This window comes from Molothrus aeneus, chromosome 2, assembly GCF_037042795.1.
Source record: "Molothrus aeneus isolate 106 chromosome 2, BPBGC_Maene_1.0, whole genome shotgun sequence".
NCBI lineage: Eukaryota > Metazoa > Chordata > Aves > Passeriformes > Icteridae > Molothrus > Molothrus aeneus.
The window spans coordinates 22481761-22497084 of NC_089647.1; the positions used below are offsets into that span (position 1 = coordinate 22481761).

Genomic DNA, 15324 nt, shown 5'->3' on the forward strand with positions numbered 1-15324 from the left:
TCAAAACTGACTCCTCCTTCACCATCACCTTAAAGCTTCTCCACCAAGATAAATCTGAGCTCCTGCATGTCTGGACTTGTCTCCATGTGCCCAGCTGCAACATCCAGCTAGCCAAAGGTGTCTCTGAGGTGAAAACACCACAGCTGCCACCTTTTGGTCAAGCAGCAAAGGCCAGACAAGCTCAGGCACATCCCGTCCGGCTATATTGGTAATTATTCCAATACTGTATCTTGCTTTCATACTTATGGGGAATAGAGAATAATTGTTCTATATCCTTGAGAACTGGTGGGCTTGCTGAGACAGATATGGATTTAGTTTTTGCCTCAATCTTCCGCAGGAGAATTTAGAGAATTGTCCGGCAAACATCTCACTGAGGTCTCACTTAGACAAGATCAACTAGCTTGGTATTTTTGCCTAGTTTATCTTTCTGACAACCTCCGCAAGCCTTGCATTGAGAAGAACGCACACTTGAGAGACGGTGGAAAAGTTGGAGACATTGTATCTTGTACAGAATATGGTTTCTTTATGTTTTTATTATCAAAATGACAAGTGTTTCCCTAGTTGGGAGAACACCCTGAGCTAGGACAAAGATGTGGAAGTTAGGCTTGGTAGGTGCCCTTCCTACTTCTGGAACTGCTTTTCTGTGCATCAGTAATCAAGCCTCCAGTTCCTGGGAGCACAAAAAACCTAATAACCTCCTGCTGCTGGAGACAAGCAGTATCTTCTAGTCCTTACTCTCTTCCTCTACCATGTGTGGTTTTGGAAATCTTTAATCCTTGGTTTCCACACCAACTGTTGGATGGCCTCCTATTTGTATAAAATGGACACATTACATTCTTCAGACAGTCATCTAGTCTACTATTTTTCCTATTGTGGGAATCATTTACCTACACTATTTCTTCAGAAATTTGTCTACCACGTTTGCAAAAACAACACTGTGGATTTCCACTCCCTCCCCAGACAGACAGTCTATTATCTTTCTAGCAAGAGAGATTTCTTAGTATTTAAATTTGAAACTGATCACTCAACCTCTTCCCCTAACACATAGGGAGAGCTACTGACCATTTTCCTCTTTACAGCACTCCCTTATATACCAGAAGGTGCCTCACTTTTCTTCTTTAGACCTGTCTTTTCTAGAAAATACGAACTCAGGTCTCCAAATCATCCTCAGTGGTTATAGGTATTCTCTTCCTTATCTTCTTCCATCTTCTTTCAGTTAAATTGCAGCCCAAACACAGATTAGGTATTCTAGCTGAAGGAGGTGAATGAAGGAGTTGTCTATATATCATTGTCTATGATACTCTTTAAAGACCTTACAGAATAAATAATCCCAAGAAAACAAAGCCCTGTTATAAAAACAGATCTTCCTTAAGAAAGATGTATGTAAAGAATCCTTATGTTGGAATGAAGATCTCAACTCTTTCATAAACACAACAGTTCACTCCAAATACAGCATGTCCATCACAATGTGAAAGCTACTATAGCCCCACAATTTCTGTAGGAAGTTCTCATTTCCATACATTAGTGCCTCGTACTCCAAACTTTGCACCGCAATGACTGTGGGTTGTTGTCAGCTTCAATGACCTGATTTATCCCAATTGATAAAGCTTTATTTTCTGTTATCAAGTTAGTTACTATAAAACTGGATTAACAGAGCAAAAATTCCTATCTAGTGTTTCCATACACCACATTAGTCCTGCATCAGCTTCCAATTCTCTGAGACCAATTTAGTGGAGTAGCATTTCTTCCACTCAAGGAAGTGACCAGAATTCAAATGCTGAAAACCTGGCAATGTATGACTTCTCAGTGCATCTCAAAGATGGGGAGAGAGCAATTCAGCCACACCTGCTCAGGCTGATTCTCCTGAATATTTGGCCTCATTCTAAACAGGGGCCTGCAAGAGGAAAAACTTCTATGGAGTTTCAGGAACACAGAAGAACATTTGTATCCTCAGCAGGAGATCTGACCAGGAGTAGCCCTTGCTTTCTGTTGCTTTAAAGGTTTGCTGGAGTTTTCACCCAATCATCTGCTTGAACATCTTGAAAATCAGTATCTCCTTCTATAATATCTATCCAAAACAAACACCAGATGACACTACACAAATTGCCCTAACCCTAGCAGATTGTTGTTAGAATCAAAATATGTAGCAGTCTACATTTAACAAGAAGTACTGTATTTTTACCAGCACAACATCTATTAATGTGTCAGTAATACACTCTATGGAAGAAAAAAATCACTGCGTTCTGAAAGCTGTCAAACTTCTCTAAATTTTGTAGCTAGTAACTGCATTTGTTTGAAAGACAGAAATGTGTGCACACACAAACACAACCTTATTCTCCAAGGAGAAAACACACCAAGGAGATGGCAAATAAGAGTTTGCCTAAACTTTTTTTCAGGAGACTATTTCTGCAGACTAGAAAATGCTCAGCACACTCCTAAAGATGATTTATTTAGTTAATTGCCCTGTCCTTTTTAGCATTTACTGAATGATGAGATACCCATTTAACATAAAACTGAAGACTAAACCATGGGTGTTCTGTACATAAATTGGCTTCTATACCCAGTGGATATAAATTCCTAATGTCAAGCACAAAAGCCTCTATTTCAGCCTCCAGGCCTGGGCGGGACAGGCAGAGAGTCACCTTCCTGTGCTTTGCCTGACACACCTCAGGAGGTGTCCATTGGCACTAATCCTGTTTGCTCTGAAACCACAGGTGGCAATGCCTGTCCCTCAGTTTGCTCCACACCTAGAACAGGGACAGCACTGTGCATCCAATCCTGCAGGACTGCCTGCCTCAAGGAATTGTTTTGCATCCTTGGGTAAAGAATATTACAGAAATATCAAGAAATAATTGAAGTTTCTTCAAATTTTATTCTTCAGGCTTACAAAAAACCTAGTTTTCTTCCCCAAGTACTCTAGTGCCTTAATTCTTCCATTCCTTTTTATGGTCAGCATCCTACTTAAAATTGTAAAACACCAGGTAAAAACTGGCTCCAGTTTATAGCAGTGCAGTGACCAAAGCCAGTGTTACAGCATGTTTAGCTATTTTTAAGATAGGGAAGTATTACATTTTGAGCCAAGATATTCACTTTCCCACTTTTAATCCAATTTTTATATTTGCTATTTTACAAATTCCAAAGACACTTTGAAGAGTGCATAGGCAAAAGCCATTTTTTATTCCCAGGCACATATTTGGGGTCCAGTCAAATATACCTCCACACTAAACAGTGGCACACATATACACACACTCTCATTATCTCAGTTCCTCTCTCAGACCTTGTCTGCAGACTATCTACAGCCATGCCATTGTATCTCCATAGCACAGAAATGAACTACATCGATGGGGGATACTTCTGTGGGTATCTACACCACCTCCAAGCAACATGTATAACATTACAGAAGAAGCCCTGGAGCGGTCATCACAGCTGCATTAACAGGGATTTCAACAGGATGTGGCCATATCACTTTAAGGGTGTTAATTCCTGTGCCCCAATCAGTTGTAATCTATTTGTGCTAGTGAAATATAAGTTTGCCAAATAGCATTTTAATGCACTTCTTTAAAATGTAGAGGGAGAAAACCTCACAACTGCCCTCTTAAAACAAGAAACAGAGAAAACAATGTCTCCACATGATGGCACCATTTCCTAGGAAGAAAAATGATGCCGTGCTCATCCCTTCTTCAGTAGGGAACATTTTCATGTTCTACATGAAATCTGTTTCATCTACACTCTCTTGTTCCCAGGGAGCTCATGCATGATCCTGCCAAGCCCCAGCATGGTCCAACTGTTTTAACTGGCTATAAGTGTGAGGCAGCTTGGCTCTTTAAAAATCTAGGTGCATCTATTGCTCGTTTTCCTTCCCAGTGCCAGGTGCTGTTACTTGGAATGCATGTTTCACTGGTGGACCCACAGCAAAAGAATCACTGAGTAGGGACAGGGGGAGATGGGCCAGAAATGCTGGTGTGAGCACTCCCTACTCAAAAAAAGATTAGGGGGATGCTTCTTGGAAAAAAATAACTTTGGAAAACATAGATAAATAAGGTGATTTGTTTTGCTATTCCATGGTCCTGATTAAAAGATGACTCTAGTCCTTAAGAATACCTCCACCTGCTTTACAGACTTCTGTTTAAATCCTAATACTGTATTTCAGACTGAATCCCCATAAGGAAAGTGGATAAGGATTGCTTTTGATTGTCTTGCTGTGGGAGACTGTAAAACTTTTATCCTCTCTCAGAAACCTTGTTTAGGGAGGAGAAGAGGCTGGGGTTGGAGGTGGGAGCTGTGTCCGGAGATAAAATGAATTAAAAGGCTAATAGGTGCAAATATATTAAAACTTGCCTTCAAAAGAGACACCTGCTATTCCATGAACTCCTTCATGTTTGCCCAGCAGTGTTAGGTGTTCCTCCAGGCAGAAAGACCAGGAGAAGAAGCTTATCAACCTGAGTGTGGTTAAATACAGTAAGCCTGAGAGCTTGTAGGCTTTGGTTAAAAGGAAAATATAGATTAAAATCTCTTAAGATAATTACCTCTTTAGAAGGTTTCCATTCAAGCTGGAATTCTGTACAGGGAGTGTTTGTAGCAGTCTGTTAGGGAGAGGGTGCAGTTATGGTTGAGTTTTGTGGGAGAGCCTGTGGAAGAGCACTGCTTATTTCCTCCATGATACACTGAAAGGCATTTCCCTGGAAAGAGATTTTGTTCTGGTCCCAGAACCATGGCTGATGGGAGAAACAAGGGATGGATGAAAAATTGTAAATGCCAGTCCTCAGGGCTGAAAAAGATTCTTATCTTGTCCAGTGCTTCTGTCTCAGGCCTGAGGAAAGCTATCACATGAAAATGCTAGATCTTATTTGGTTATTTTTTCCATTTGTCTTTTTTATGTACTAGTGAAAGGGAAATTGTTAACTAGTACAATTGGGTGTTTTTTAACTAGAACAACTGGGTGAATATTTCAGCTTGGAAATATCGTGAGACACATATTCATAATGTTTTGGACTGTGGTTTCTTTATTTTGAGTTTATGGGACGAGTGGTCAGGCCTCTCTATAATTCAGATTTAAATATCAGTGGGAAACAGAACACACTCATGTCTACAATACTGAAGGCCACAGGAAATGTTTCTGTCCTCAGTGAGACCTCTGCAATCTCTGGGACCACACTTATTTCCAAAACCCCCTACTTAGCTTTGACAGGAACAGAAATGTATGGCAAAACACTTTAAACAAATAAATCAAGGCAATAAGCAACACTCCTGGATGGCTTGAAACCATCAGAGGGAACTCTAGTATTAAATGCACATTGTCAGTTCCAATGCATCCCCCCATTCCCTGGGGAAAAGGCTCTGGCATTACATGTATATCCAAGCATTCAGACACCAACAGGTGATACTAATACAGTGCATTGGAATTATTTCTCAGGTCTGCCTTAGGCACATTCTGCCCTCTATTCATCCAAAACTACTAGAGATGGCATCTGGGAGTTTTACTTTTGAATACAGGGAATATGCCCTGTTTTGAAATGTAGCATAGGATCAAAGCACAAGGTATTTTTGTTAAAATTGACATAGTTGCCCAAACAGGCATGAAACTATGAGAAGTCCCTTTCTCTGTTTTTATTTCCTCTATCATACCCTTTTTCACACAAAAATTGCTACTTTGTGGGTTTCTTCCTCTATCTGTGTAACATCAATAAATTACATGTTATCACTCCTATCATCTAGTTACAAAGAGCCTTTCAAGATTTTTAATAGATGCACAATATTGCTACGCTTACATTTTCCCTGGTTAAGAACGTAAAAATAGCTGCTGTGAGATTACTCTTAATTTATACTACTTCCCTCTCGTGGGCTTTCAAGAAGAAGCATTTCACCACATGTCACAGATGGATACAGAGTATATACTGCACATCCAGCCAGGCAGAGATCCCTTCAGTGTTCAACACAACAAAGCTGGGATGAGTAGGGGTTCTAGGATTTGTTTATCTCTTTTTCATAGGTGCAGTTAATTCCTCAAGGAGGCATTTGTGCTGACAGATTCTTCAATTCTCATTGTACACTATTTCCTGAGTGGGAGATACATAAGACTGGATCTCATGTTATTTTAGCCTCGAGAATGACTCCATGGACAATGAAAACAGCCACAGAAAATATGAATGGGTGGCACAATGGCATCCCCTCTAGAAAGAACAGCACTTGGTGTCCTTGGGAATTCAAATGCACAGTGCCAGCCAGAACTTGCTGCTGTGGTCTCCATGCGCCGGGATGCCAGGCAAACAGCCTGATGCAAATGAAGTTCAGTGACATTCTGATGGCTTTCAACTGACTCTCACCCATGGAGTAGATCAAACACCACACTTCTTGTGAACATGATTTTACTCCGCAACACCTCCTAGCACTCTTTATAAACATAAGGAGGTTTATAAATCCTTGGTTTTATATTTCAGGTTCTCTCCCACTACCATGTTAAGGCTTCAGTTCAAAAAAAGGTTCAAATTAAAGAGCTCCCTTTGTTCAGTCATTCAGTGAAGAACAATGCAAGAATTGTTTTGGTTTTCTCTAATTTGAATACTGGTTTGGCCATACCTTGTTCTAAAGTTACTGAGGAGGATCATAGCACAAAGATTACATGGCTACTCTACCACAGGTAAACAAAGGAGGAGAAAGTGACTATGGAAGCTGAGAGGAAAAGAGCAAAAAGCTCCAATGCTAAACAGCTGATAGTGGTGAAAAGGAGCAGGAGGTGACCAAGTATGTTTTTACACCTGTAACTTTGGAGTTGTGTAGCTGCAACAAACCAGGCCACTACGACACCAGTCAATGTTTCTCAGTGCATGGAAGGTGTCTCCCTACAGCACAGAAGGAACTAACTGCGAGAGATGCAAGCACTGAGCTGCGCAGCATTTTAACAACCCACACTAGGACAAAAGGAGATGGAGATGCAGCTGCTTTAGTTTCCTTCAAGCAAGAATCACCTGTCAAACACTGAAATATTCCTCTGAAGACCATATTAGGGAAATGGCACATTTGGTTTAGTCTTCTCACCCAACTAAGATAGAGGAGATGACAGCAGTAGCATGTATGGTTAAGACATGAAATAACAATGATTGGCATGATTATGTTTGACATGCTTCAAGCAGATCTCAGAGTGACAGTTTTGGTATGTGCAACTTCAAGAAGAACAACTATTGAAAGGAAAAAAAGAAGAGGAAGTTAGTCAGAAAGGGTCTGAAAGGAAAAGATAAGGATGTAAAATCCCTAAGAACAGCAGGGAGGTGGCCTTAATAACACTTTAATAGAGTTTATATGCATATCCAAGGACAACAAAAGAAAAATGAGGAAGTAGAAAATGCTACAATGGTTAAATAACAAGGTATAAGAGTTCATTAAAGCTGAAATTTTTTTCTTCCAAACATGGAAATCATGCCCAAGTGACATTAATAGAACTGAGCATAAACTGTAGCAGACTAGATGTAAAACAAAGATTAGGTAGGGTGAAGAAGAAATTTAAAGAAAAACTCACTAAAAGCATAAAGAGAAATACTGTAATAAAACATTATTTAAACATATCAGACAGAGAAAGTTAACAGAACAATGACTGGTATCTATGAAGTGTGGCAGACTACGTGGATTGAGAGATCAGGTAGGCAAGTAGTAGTGTCAGTCTGTTAACAAGACTACTGTCTATGAAAGCAGTAAAGGTAAGCTAGGACATCACAGGAACTCTACTGTAGAATTTACATTATTGGTTCATTTTCAGGATGGAGTACGATGGAAGAAGGTAAGCCAGCTCAAGGGGAGAAGAGGAAAGCACTGCTCTGGAGACTTACAAAAAAACCCCCAGACTGAACCAAACACAAATCCCACACATATAACCACACAAACAAAATCCTAAATGTTAAAAAAAAGTACTAGAACATCTTGATACATTGAACGGTGATAGATACTTGTACGTATCCATCAGTCCCTCACTTCATGAGTGAAACAGCTGAAATACATACAGAAGAAGGATTTACTGAAGACTATGAACATAAAGAACAGTAATTAAAATCTTGGAGGGGGCTGACTCTGAAGACACAACAAAGTAAACTCAGAAGCAGACTGCAGACATCTTAATGGACAGTGAGAGTGTGTCTCTCACTGGCTGCAGCATGACTTACAAAGAGAAACACTACTGCATTACCAACTCAGTCACCTCAAGAATGGAAGCTATGGACCTGTAAAGAGCAGTGAGTCTTATCCTTTTCCCTGGTACTTAGAAAGGATAGATACACTGTAGAAATGTCTTCAAGATGTACCCTGAAATCATGGGAGTTAGGAGCATGCATGGCAGTTTTAAACCAAAGCCAAGACTATGCATGTTATCACTGACAGTTCTTTAAATAGAGAGCAGTAAAAAAAAGCACTAAACACCACAACCTAAGACCAACCCAGTATTACAGGGGCATCAAATAACAGAACCAACATTTAGGCTAATTAGACAAATTTTCAAAGGCATCTATGTGTTACAAATATAAGTGATTTACGCATCAGTTAAAGTTGGGCTCCACAGTTGCTTCTGAAAACATACTCACTGACTTTGTAATTGAAGTACCATATGCTATTAGTCATTTCTCAAGAGACAAAAAGCCTGGGAGACCAACCTGACAAAACTCACTTAGTGCACCGATTAGAATATAGAGACCAGTTCCTACCATTTGCACATTTTTCACTGCCAGTTCTTCAATGTATTATGTTGGCTTTTACAAAAGGCAGGGTGAACGCAGCTTATAGTTTTGCATACCTGTACTTGTACCTACTTTTGTCTCTACACAATTCAAGCAACACATATCTGCTTCTATGAAAACTGACTCATTCCTGACTCATACTTCTTTGATAATTTTACAAACAAAAATACAAGTGCATGGGACGTAGAAATCACTTAAAACTACTAAAAAGAGAAGCAGTTACCAAACAATATTTCAAATGTTGCACAAGATGAAAGTATAATTAGTGTTGTAACATCAGTATTTGAGAACTATGTATATCCTTCCTTTTAGTTTAGCTTTCTACAGAAAAGGCCTGTATCATTATTATTATATCATCTAAAATAGATATCTAAACATACAAAATTTCTTAGGTCACCAAAAACAACCTAAAAATATTCGGCATTAGCTAAGACATGCCATACATAGATTAGCAAAAATACAGCTGAAATGACTATTTCATACTGCCTGACTCTAAACAAGGAAGCTGGTAGAATCAGGGGGCCTCCTGTCTTCACTGAGAGTGAAGACTATTTGAAAGCTCCAGAGCAGCTCCTAGGGAATCACAACAACAAATTTCCAGGGAGAAGAAAAAGACCATCAGGGCATGTAACCATTCCCTTCCTGCCACAGAACCTAAGAGAAACACAGGAAACCTAAAAGGTAAAGATGAGGCCAAACCATCTTCAGATCTACTCAGCCTCTACACTAGCCCCAGGCAAATTGAACTGGCAGATTCATGGGAAGGGAATGGTGGGTCCCTCTAGCTGCTCAAGAAAACAACCCCCCAGAATTTCCATATTCACTCTCAATGCTCTGTGGAGTTCAGGAATCTTGTGAGGTTCCCACTCTGTCTTTCCCTGTCATGCTGGAAGGCTAAGAAGTTACAAAACTTAGAAGGGAAAAAAGCAAATACTCTGCTTCAAAGTTCCTGTCCTGTGAAGGCTGAAAAATTCTGGAATTGGACCAAGTCAGCCATGGTACTTGAGCATGTAGGGACAAAGAGCTCAGATGTGGTCTATCACTGACACTGTTTATAAAGTGCATTCTATTTAATGCAAAAAATCACCCCTGTCCCTTGCTAAAACATAACTCTAGAAAGTCCTCCCTTATTTCGACAACCTGCCAATGATTGTTTAACAGATCAAAAAAAAATTCATGGCTTACTTTTCTTCTGAGCTCATTCCTTACCAGAATCTCAGGTCTCTGCAAGAATTCTGTGTTCTCTAAAATCATAAATACTGCTTCAGAAGTTTTTCAGTCATTGTCCAACCTGCCTCTCAGTCCCAAGGAAACTCTTTGCAAAGATGTTGCTTTTGTCTTGTCTGGAACAAATTCCTTCACAGATGGACCATCCAATATCTAAGAATAACTCTTTTAACTATCAATAGAGACAAAGAGATTCAGTTGCACTGTTCCCGTGGGATTCCTTTGAGTTTGGACACATCTGTTAAGATGCATACATCAGAGCCTGAATGAAGTTTTTGTCTGATTGTATCTTTGAGAACTCGTGAAAGTTTCTGCCAAAATGATCTTATCTCTTGGCTCGCTTGCAAAATATATACAGTTATAGATGCTTTCTGAAAAGCTCCTGAAATAAGTGGCCTATGCAGACCAAACCAGTTTAAATACAGCCAGCTCCTGATGACCTTCTTCTTCTCACTGAAATCTTTAGAAACTTTACCTGAGGCTGTTCAGCCTTTGAACTACAGCCTGATTATGCACTTTATGCATTCTCTATCCATAAGCAAGGAAATATGTGAAAAAAATGTGAATAGAACAAATCTCATTGCTTTCCTTTGCTTTTTTATAACCTTCCCACAACTTGTACTTGTCCTTGCATGAGCACCTTTCTTCTGGGTAAGCAGATAGATCTGTTTGTGACAGCTGAGTAGCTAGACGCATAACTCAGCTGGAGTTCTATCAGCTCACTCTTATCATTTAATTCCAAATTAATTCAATTATTAGTGGTGGTTTTGAATCATGAGGGCTGCTAAGCCCTCCATGAAAATAGTTACCTCAGGAAGCACCTCTTCCTCTAACTTGTTTCTCCAACTGTATTGCATTTCCCAAGACTAAAAGAGATGGGACTGGACACAGTGCATCCTGTGCTCTGGATTTAGCTTCAGGGATTCATCTGTGCTGGAAATAGTGCTCAAACCCAGAAATCCAGGACCTAGTCCTACAAGTCTGAGGAATAATGCAATTTCATTTTGAATAAGTGGCACCAGAAGAAGCATGTAGAATATATGCTACAGAATGAAACCTTAAATTATGTTATGCATCACATATGACTTCATCCAAGGTTTTTGTTTTTCCTTTTTTTTTTTTCTTTTTTTTTTTTTTTGCTAAGTATTCATATCAGTAAGACTGGCATTCAGACTATTGCTTAAGGCTTTCTTCACCTCTGCCTTTTACAGCTGAGGAGCAGATGGCTATCACAGAGTTTTTATTTCCTTTGCTTGGAAAAAAAAAATTGATCTGAATCATTCCAAAAGCACCCTGATATTTTAAAGTAGATTGGCTTCTGAACATTTCTCATAATAATAAATATGTGGTGTTGTTTTCTGCCAAGCACTAGTGACTGTGCATGCAAAATGGTCAGTGAAGATTTCAAACTGATTTGAAAGGTGGTCCATAAAATCCAAGCCTTTTTTCCCCCCAGATACTTAAATGAGGCCTTATGAAACCATCTGTACATCTGTGCATTTTTCCAAGAATTGATATACCCTACCATGCTGACTCTTTCTGGGTGCTTCTGGTGTTTTCAGAGAAAATTCCTCCCAAACTTTCAGTCTAACTTTAGTTCTATAGTATTTCTGTACTATTTGCCATCCACTAGAAAACCTCCCAGCAGAATGAAGAATGCCCTTTCAAAATGAGGTATCTGCCCAGCTGTGGGGGTGGGTACTGCCCAGGCAGTAGGATGGTCTGGGAAAGGGAAGAAAAACAATGTTGTGCTGTCTAAAGGTAGAGGGAAGGACAGAAAGTCTCGCTGGCCCGAAGAAGAAAAGCATCACCATGGGTCCAAAAGTTGAGAGGAAAAAAGATGTGGCAATGTAGCTCTGAGGGGAGAGGAAGAGAAGGACAAAGAAAGGGATTCTAGAGTGAGGGGAAAGAATTGACCCAAAAGACAGGGCACATCAGAGGTATGGAGAAAGCATTTGTAACTGCAGGGAGACCCGTTTCTAATGTTGGGTGCCACAAAAATCAATCTTTTGCATCCACAAACATATTCCAGCAATCGAAGGATTGAGGCCATATGAAAAAAGAATACCACAAAACATGGTAGAAAGCTACAGTAAATATGCAGTTATATTCATCACTCCTCATTTCAGTTCATGTGGGTTCTTGCTGTTTTGCAAAGGCATGCCAAACACTAATTATATGCATACCACCCCTAACAAATACAGCCTGATAAAGGTCATAACCCATAATAATTGTGAAATTTTCTATTGCTTTCAGCTAACAGAGATAATACCACCAGAGGTCTTACTATTTCCTGAATCTTTGCAGGACTCTAGCTATATTTTGGGAACTAAATTTCAACAATTCACAAGACAGGACAATGTTAATGCTGGAATTGCTATTAAACCCATTTTCTGAAAAAATCCCCTGCACTTGCAGTGTGAAAGGAGCATCTAACCTGGGCTGGCAGTTTACTCCTATTTACAGAAGAATACAATTGTTTAGGTTGGAAAAGGCCTTTGACATCATCTGGAAGGTGACTTGGGGACAGTGTCTTCTAAAAACTTAGGAGTCTAAAAGACACTGTGCACAGAACAGGTAGAGCATGAAGAGCTGCAGGCTCCACCTTCCCCTGCTGGCCTCTGCCAATATTCCTCACCCTGAACTTGGCCACCTCAGAAAGCAAAAGCAGGAGCTCATTCTCCAAGTTCCCAGCAATCCCTGCTGGCCTCTGTCCTAAGGTTGCTTTCATGAGTTTCCATTTGTACTGTCAAAAAAATCAGTGTGAGGTTTCAAATCCCATTTACTAATGAACCCTTTCATCTTTGTGAATGGGATAAAGGGATTCTTTGTTTGAAAATAAGGATTATTTTTTTCTTGTTGTTCTGCTCATTTTTTGCATCTTTTCACAAGCTTTTTGTTTTCAGAAAACATTACAAGATAAAACTGCACCCCAGTTTTAACAAAGAGTCTGACATCTCCAATTTGAAAAGAGTTTTCATATATACTAAATTGCATGCTGCCTGCTGTTCAATTGTTTCACAGCTCTTTCTTCTCCCCAAATCACCAGGTGAGATTTAGGAAAGTCTCCCCAGTATTTACCAGCTCTATTAAAATCAAGATCTCTAGCAGAAGCTCATAATGAATAAAGTCAGAAGCCAACAGGAATGAATTGCAGCTAAAGTGATTTTGATAGTGATGATCCCTATAACCCGACTGCTTCCAAGCTTGGCCCTGAGGCAGGATTTTTAAATTAAAGAAAGAAAAGGATACACATACTTTTTAATCTGATTTTTTATTGTCATGCCCTGATTTTTTTTTTTTTACAAGCTTTTGCAAAGTCTGGTTGGCTTCCGAGCTGTTGAAACCTGGTGTCATCATCTTCTCCTCTCCCCCCCGCCTTGTAAATTTACATTATAAACCACTGCAGAAGAGGTAAACTATAAATTCTACAACTAGTGAGTGATGAAATTCACAATACCCTGCACATTCTTGCCCAAGAGACTTCCAGGCAAGGACCTCTGTGAAATGACAATGTTTTGAAGAGCTGGCAAGATCAGGTGACTTTCCAAAATCCAGTTTTAATAATCTCCTCCCTTATTTTTTGTATTTTTTGGCAAAACGGAGAAGAACATTTTCTAAAGGGCAATTAACCCATGCTGAGTAATCTGAAAGTAAATGCCCTCAAAATAAGGGCCTTAAGGCTGGTACAACCACACAGGTCTACAAAGATTTTCCAGACTCTCACAGACTGATCCTCTCCACAAAACGCTCCCCTTTCTTCATGGAAACTTTACAGTCCTGGGCTGCAGAGCCAGGCCCATGTTTTCAGCACAGACTGAAACCCCTCCAGTCAGGAGATATGGTTGGGTAATGAGAAGCTTGTGACTACCTGGAGCAGAGCAACAGTTCTAGTTGGACAGGGACATGCTTGAGGGGTCTTTCCTTTTTAATTTGCAATAAGCAGCAGCCTGACCTAAGAACACGCTCTCAGTTTTTTCTGGCTGATTGCATTATCACAACCTTACCACAAAAATGTTCTGCTTTAGATGTAATTCCCAAAGAAGGGAGAAAGTAAGCCCTGAGAAGATCCTCTTTATGACATTATGGGAAGAGTATCCAACTGGAAAACCTGGTGCACAGTAAAGGAAGTGTTTTCAGGAACCCCAGCAGCATATTGGTGTACTCACAATCAGATGACCCTGTGTGTGCGTGCAGGTTTGTTGGTGAATGTGGAGAGTGGATGAGGGCCGGGCTCAGAGAAGGAACAGCTTCAAGGTTCAGGCAGGGAAGGCCTGGCTTGGCGCTGCATGCACCCGTCTGAGTAATCTCATTCTCCTCAGATGCCTTCTGGTTTTCAGCTGTCTTGGGTTTCTTCCTGAAAATAAACAAAGAGACCTTTGAAGGGACTGACTGCATATTTGGGAAAAGGCATTTTTAGAATCTGTTAAAGATAACTTTCTTCCCCCACCACCACCCCCCTCTCGCCTCTCTTTCCCCTTACAGAGAAGGAGGCAGAGAAGACTTTCCTCCATACTTCTTGTTTGGAAACAAGCTGCTCCTTGTTTTGACTCTGATGCAATGGCCCTGAGACTGTATTACAGCAAATAGGCCAAGCATGAAGCTCCTTATTCTGCCCCTACTGATGACATATAAAATGAAACTCGTCCCAGTAGTTTAGACAGTCAGAGCACCTTTTGACAAATATTAACCAAGGCTGTAGCATTCTGAATAGAGAGAGTTATACAGAAATATAATGGAATTGTCTGAAAAGCAAACAAATATGCAAGTTTCAAGTTCAAAACTAATCACTGCAGAGACTTGATTGTGGGGAAAAGCACTGAGGCAATTTTGAGATGCAGAGTTCATCTAAGTAAAGCATTAAGACTTGGAACCTGAACCAGCTGTCTATGAGCACTGAGCACACGAGCTCTCAACACCTCCCTCCATCCAGAACCTCCAAGGAATTAAGCATCAGTGGAACATCAAGCAGGTAGTCAGTCACCACCTTAGCTTCAGGGCTGGAGAAGCCGAGGCACCGGGCGAAGCGGCAGGTTTTGAATCACACAGCGAACACATGCCTCACTGTCTTCCCTCCTCTACACAGGTGCAGGTGCTCCCTCGGTGCTCCCCGAGCCAGGGAGCTGCGCCGCCAGCTCGGGATGCAGCCTCCGGAGGGGACACTGCTGCCCCGGGCCCGGGATGCGGCCCGGGCACCGGGCAAACGTCGGTTGCTGCCGCCGCATGCTGGGGGGAGAACCCTGGGCACACCGCAGGAGCCGGGCAGGCTGGAGCCGTGCCGCTGGAACCCGTTATCTCCTGCCGACCCTCGAGCAGTGCCGGGGCACCCTGGGCGCACGTCCTGCCTGCCGGCAGAGCCCTTTCCACAGGCCGGGACTCT

At 40.9% G+C, this 15324-nt stretch overlaps 1 protein-coding gene across 1 annotated transcript in view; it reads right to left on the minus strand.

Annotated features, from left to right (window-relative positions):
- ZBTB20 (zinc finger and BTB domain containing 20) overlaps positions 1 to 14297 on the minus strand; it is a 28408-nt gene extending 14111 nt beyond the window's left edge. The window contains exon 1 of the mRNA XM_066572098.1: positions 14114 to 14297. The gene's annotated coding sequence lies outside the window, so the exon portion shown is untranslated. The remainder of the gene's footprint in view (positions 1 to 14113) is intronic.
- Positions 14298 to 15324: the final 1027 nt, after the last annotated feature.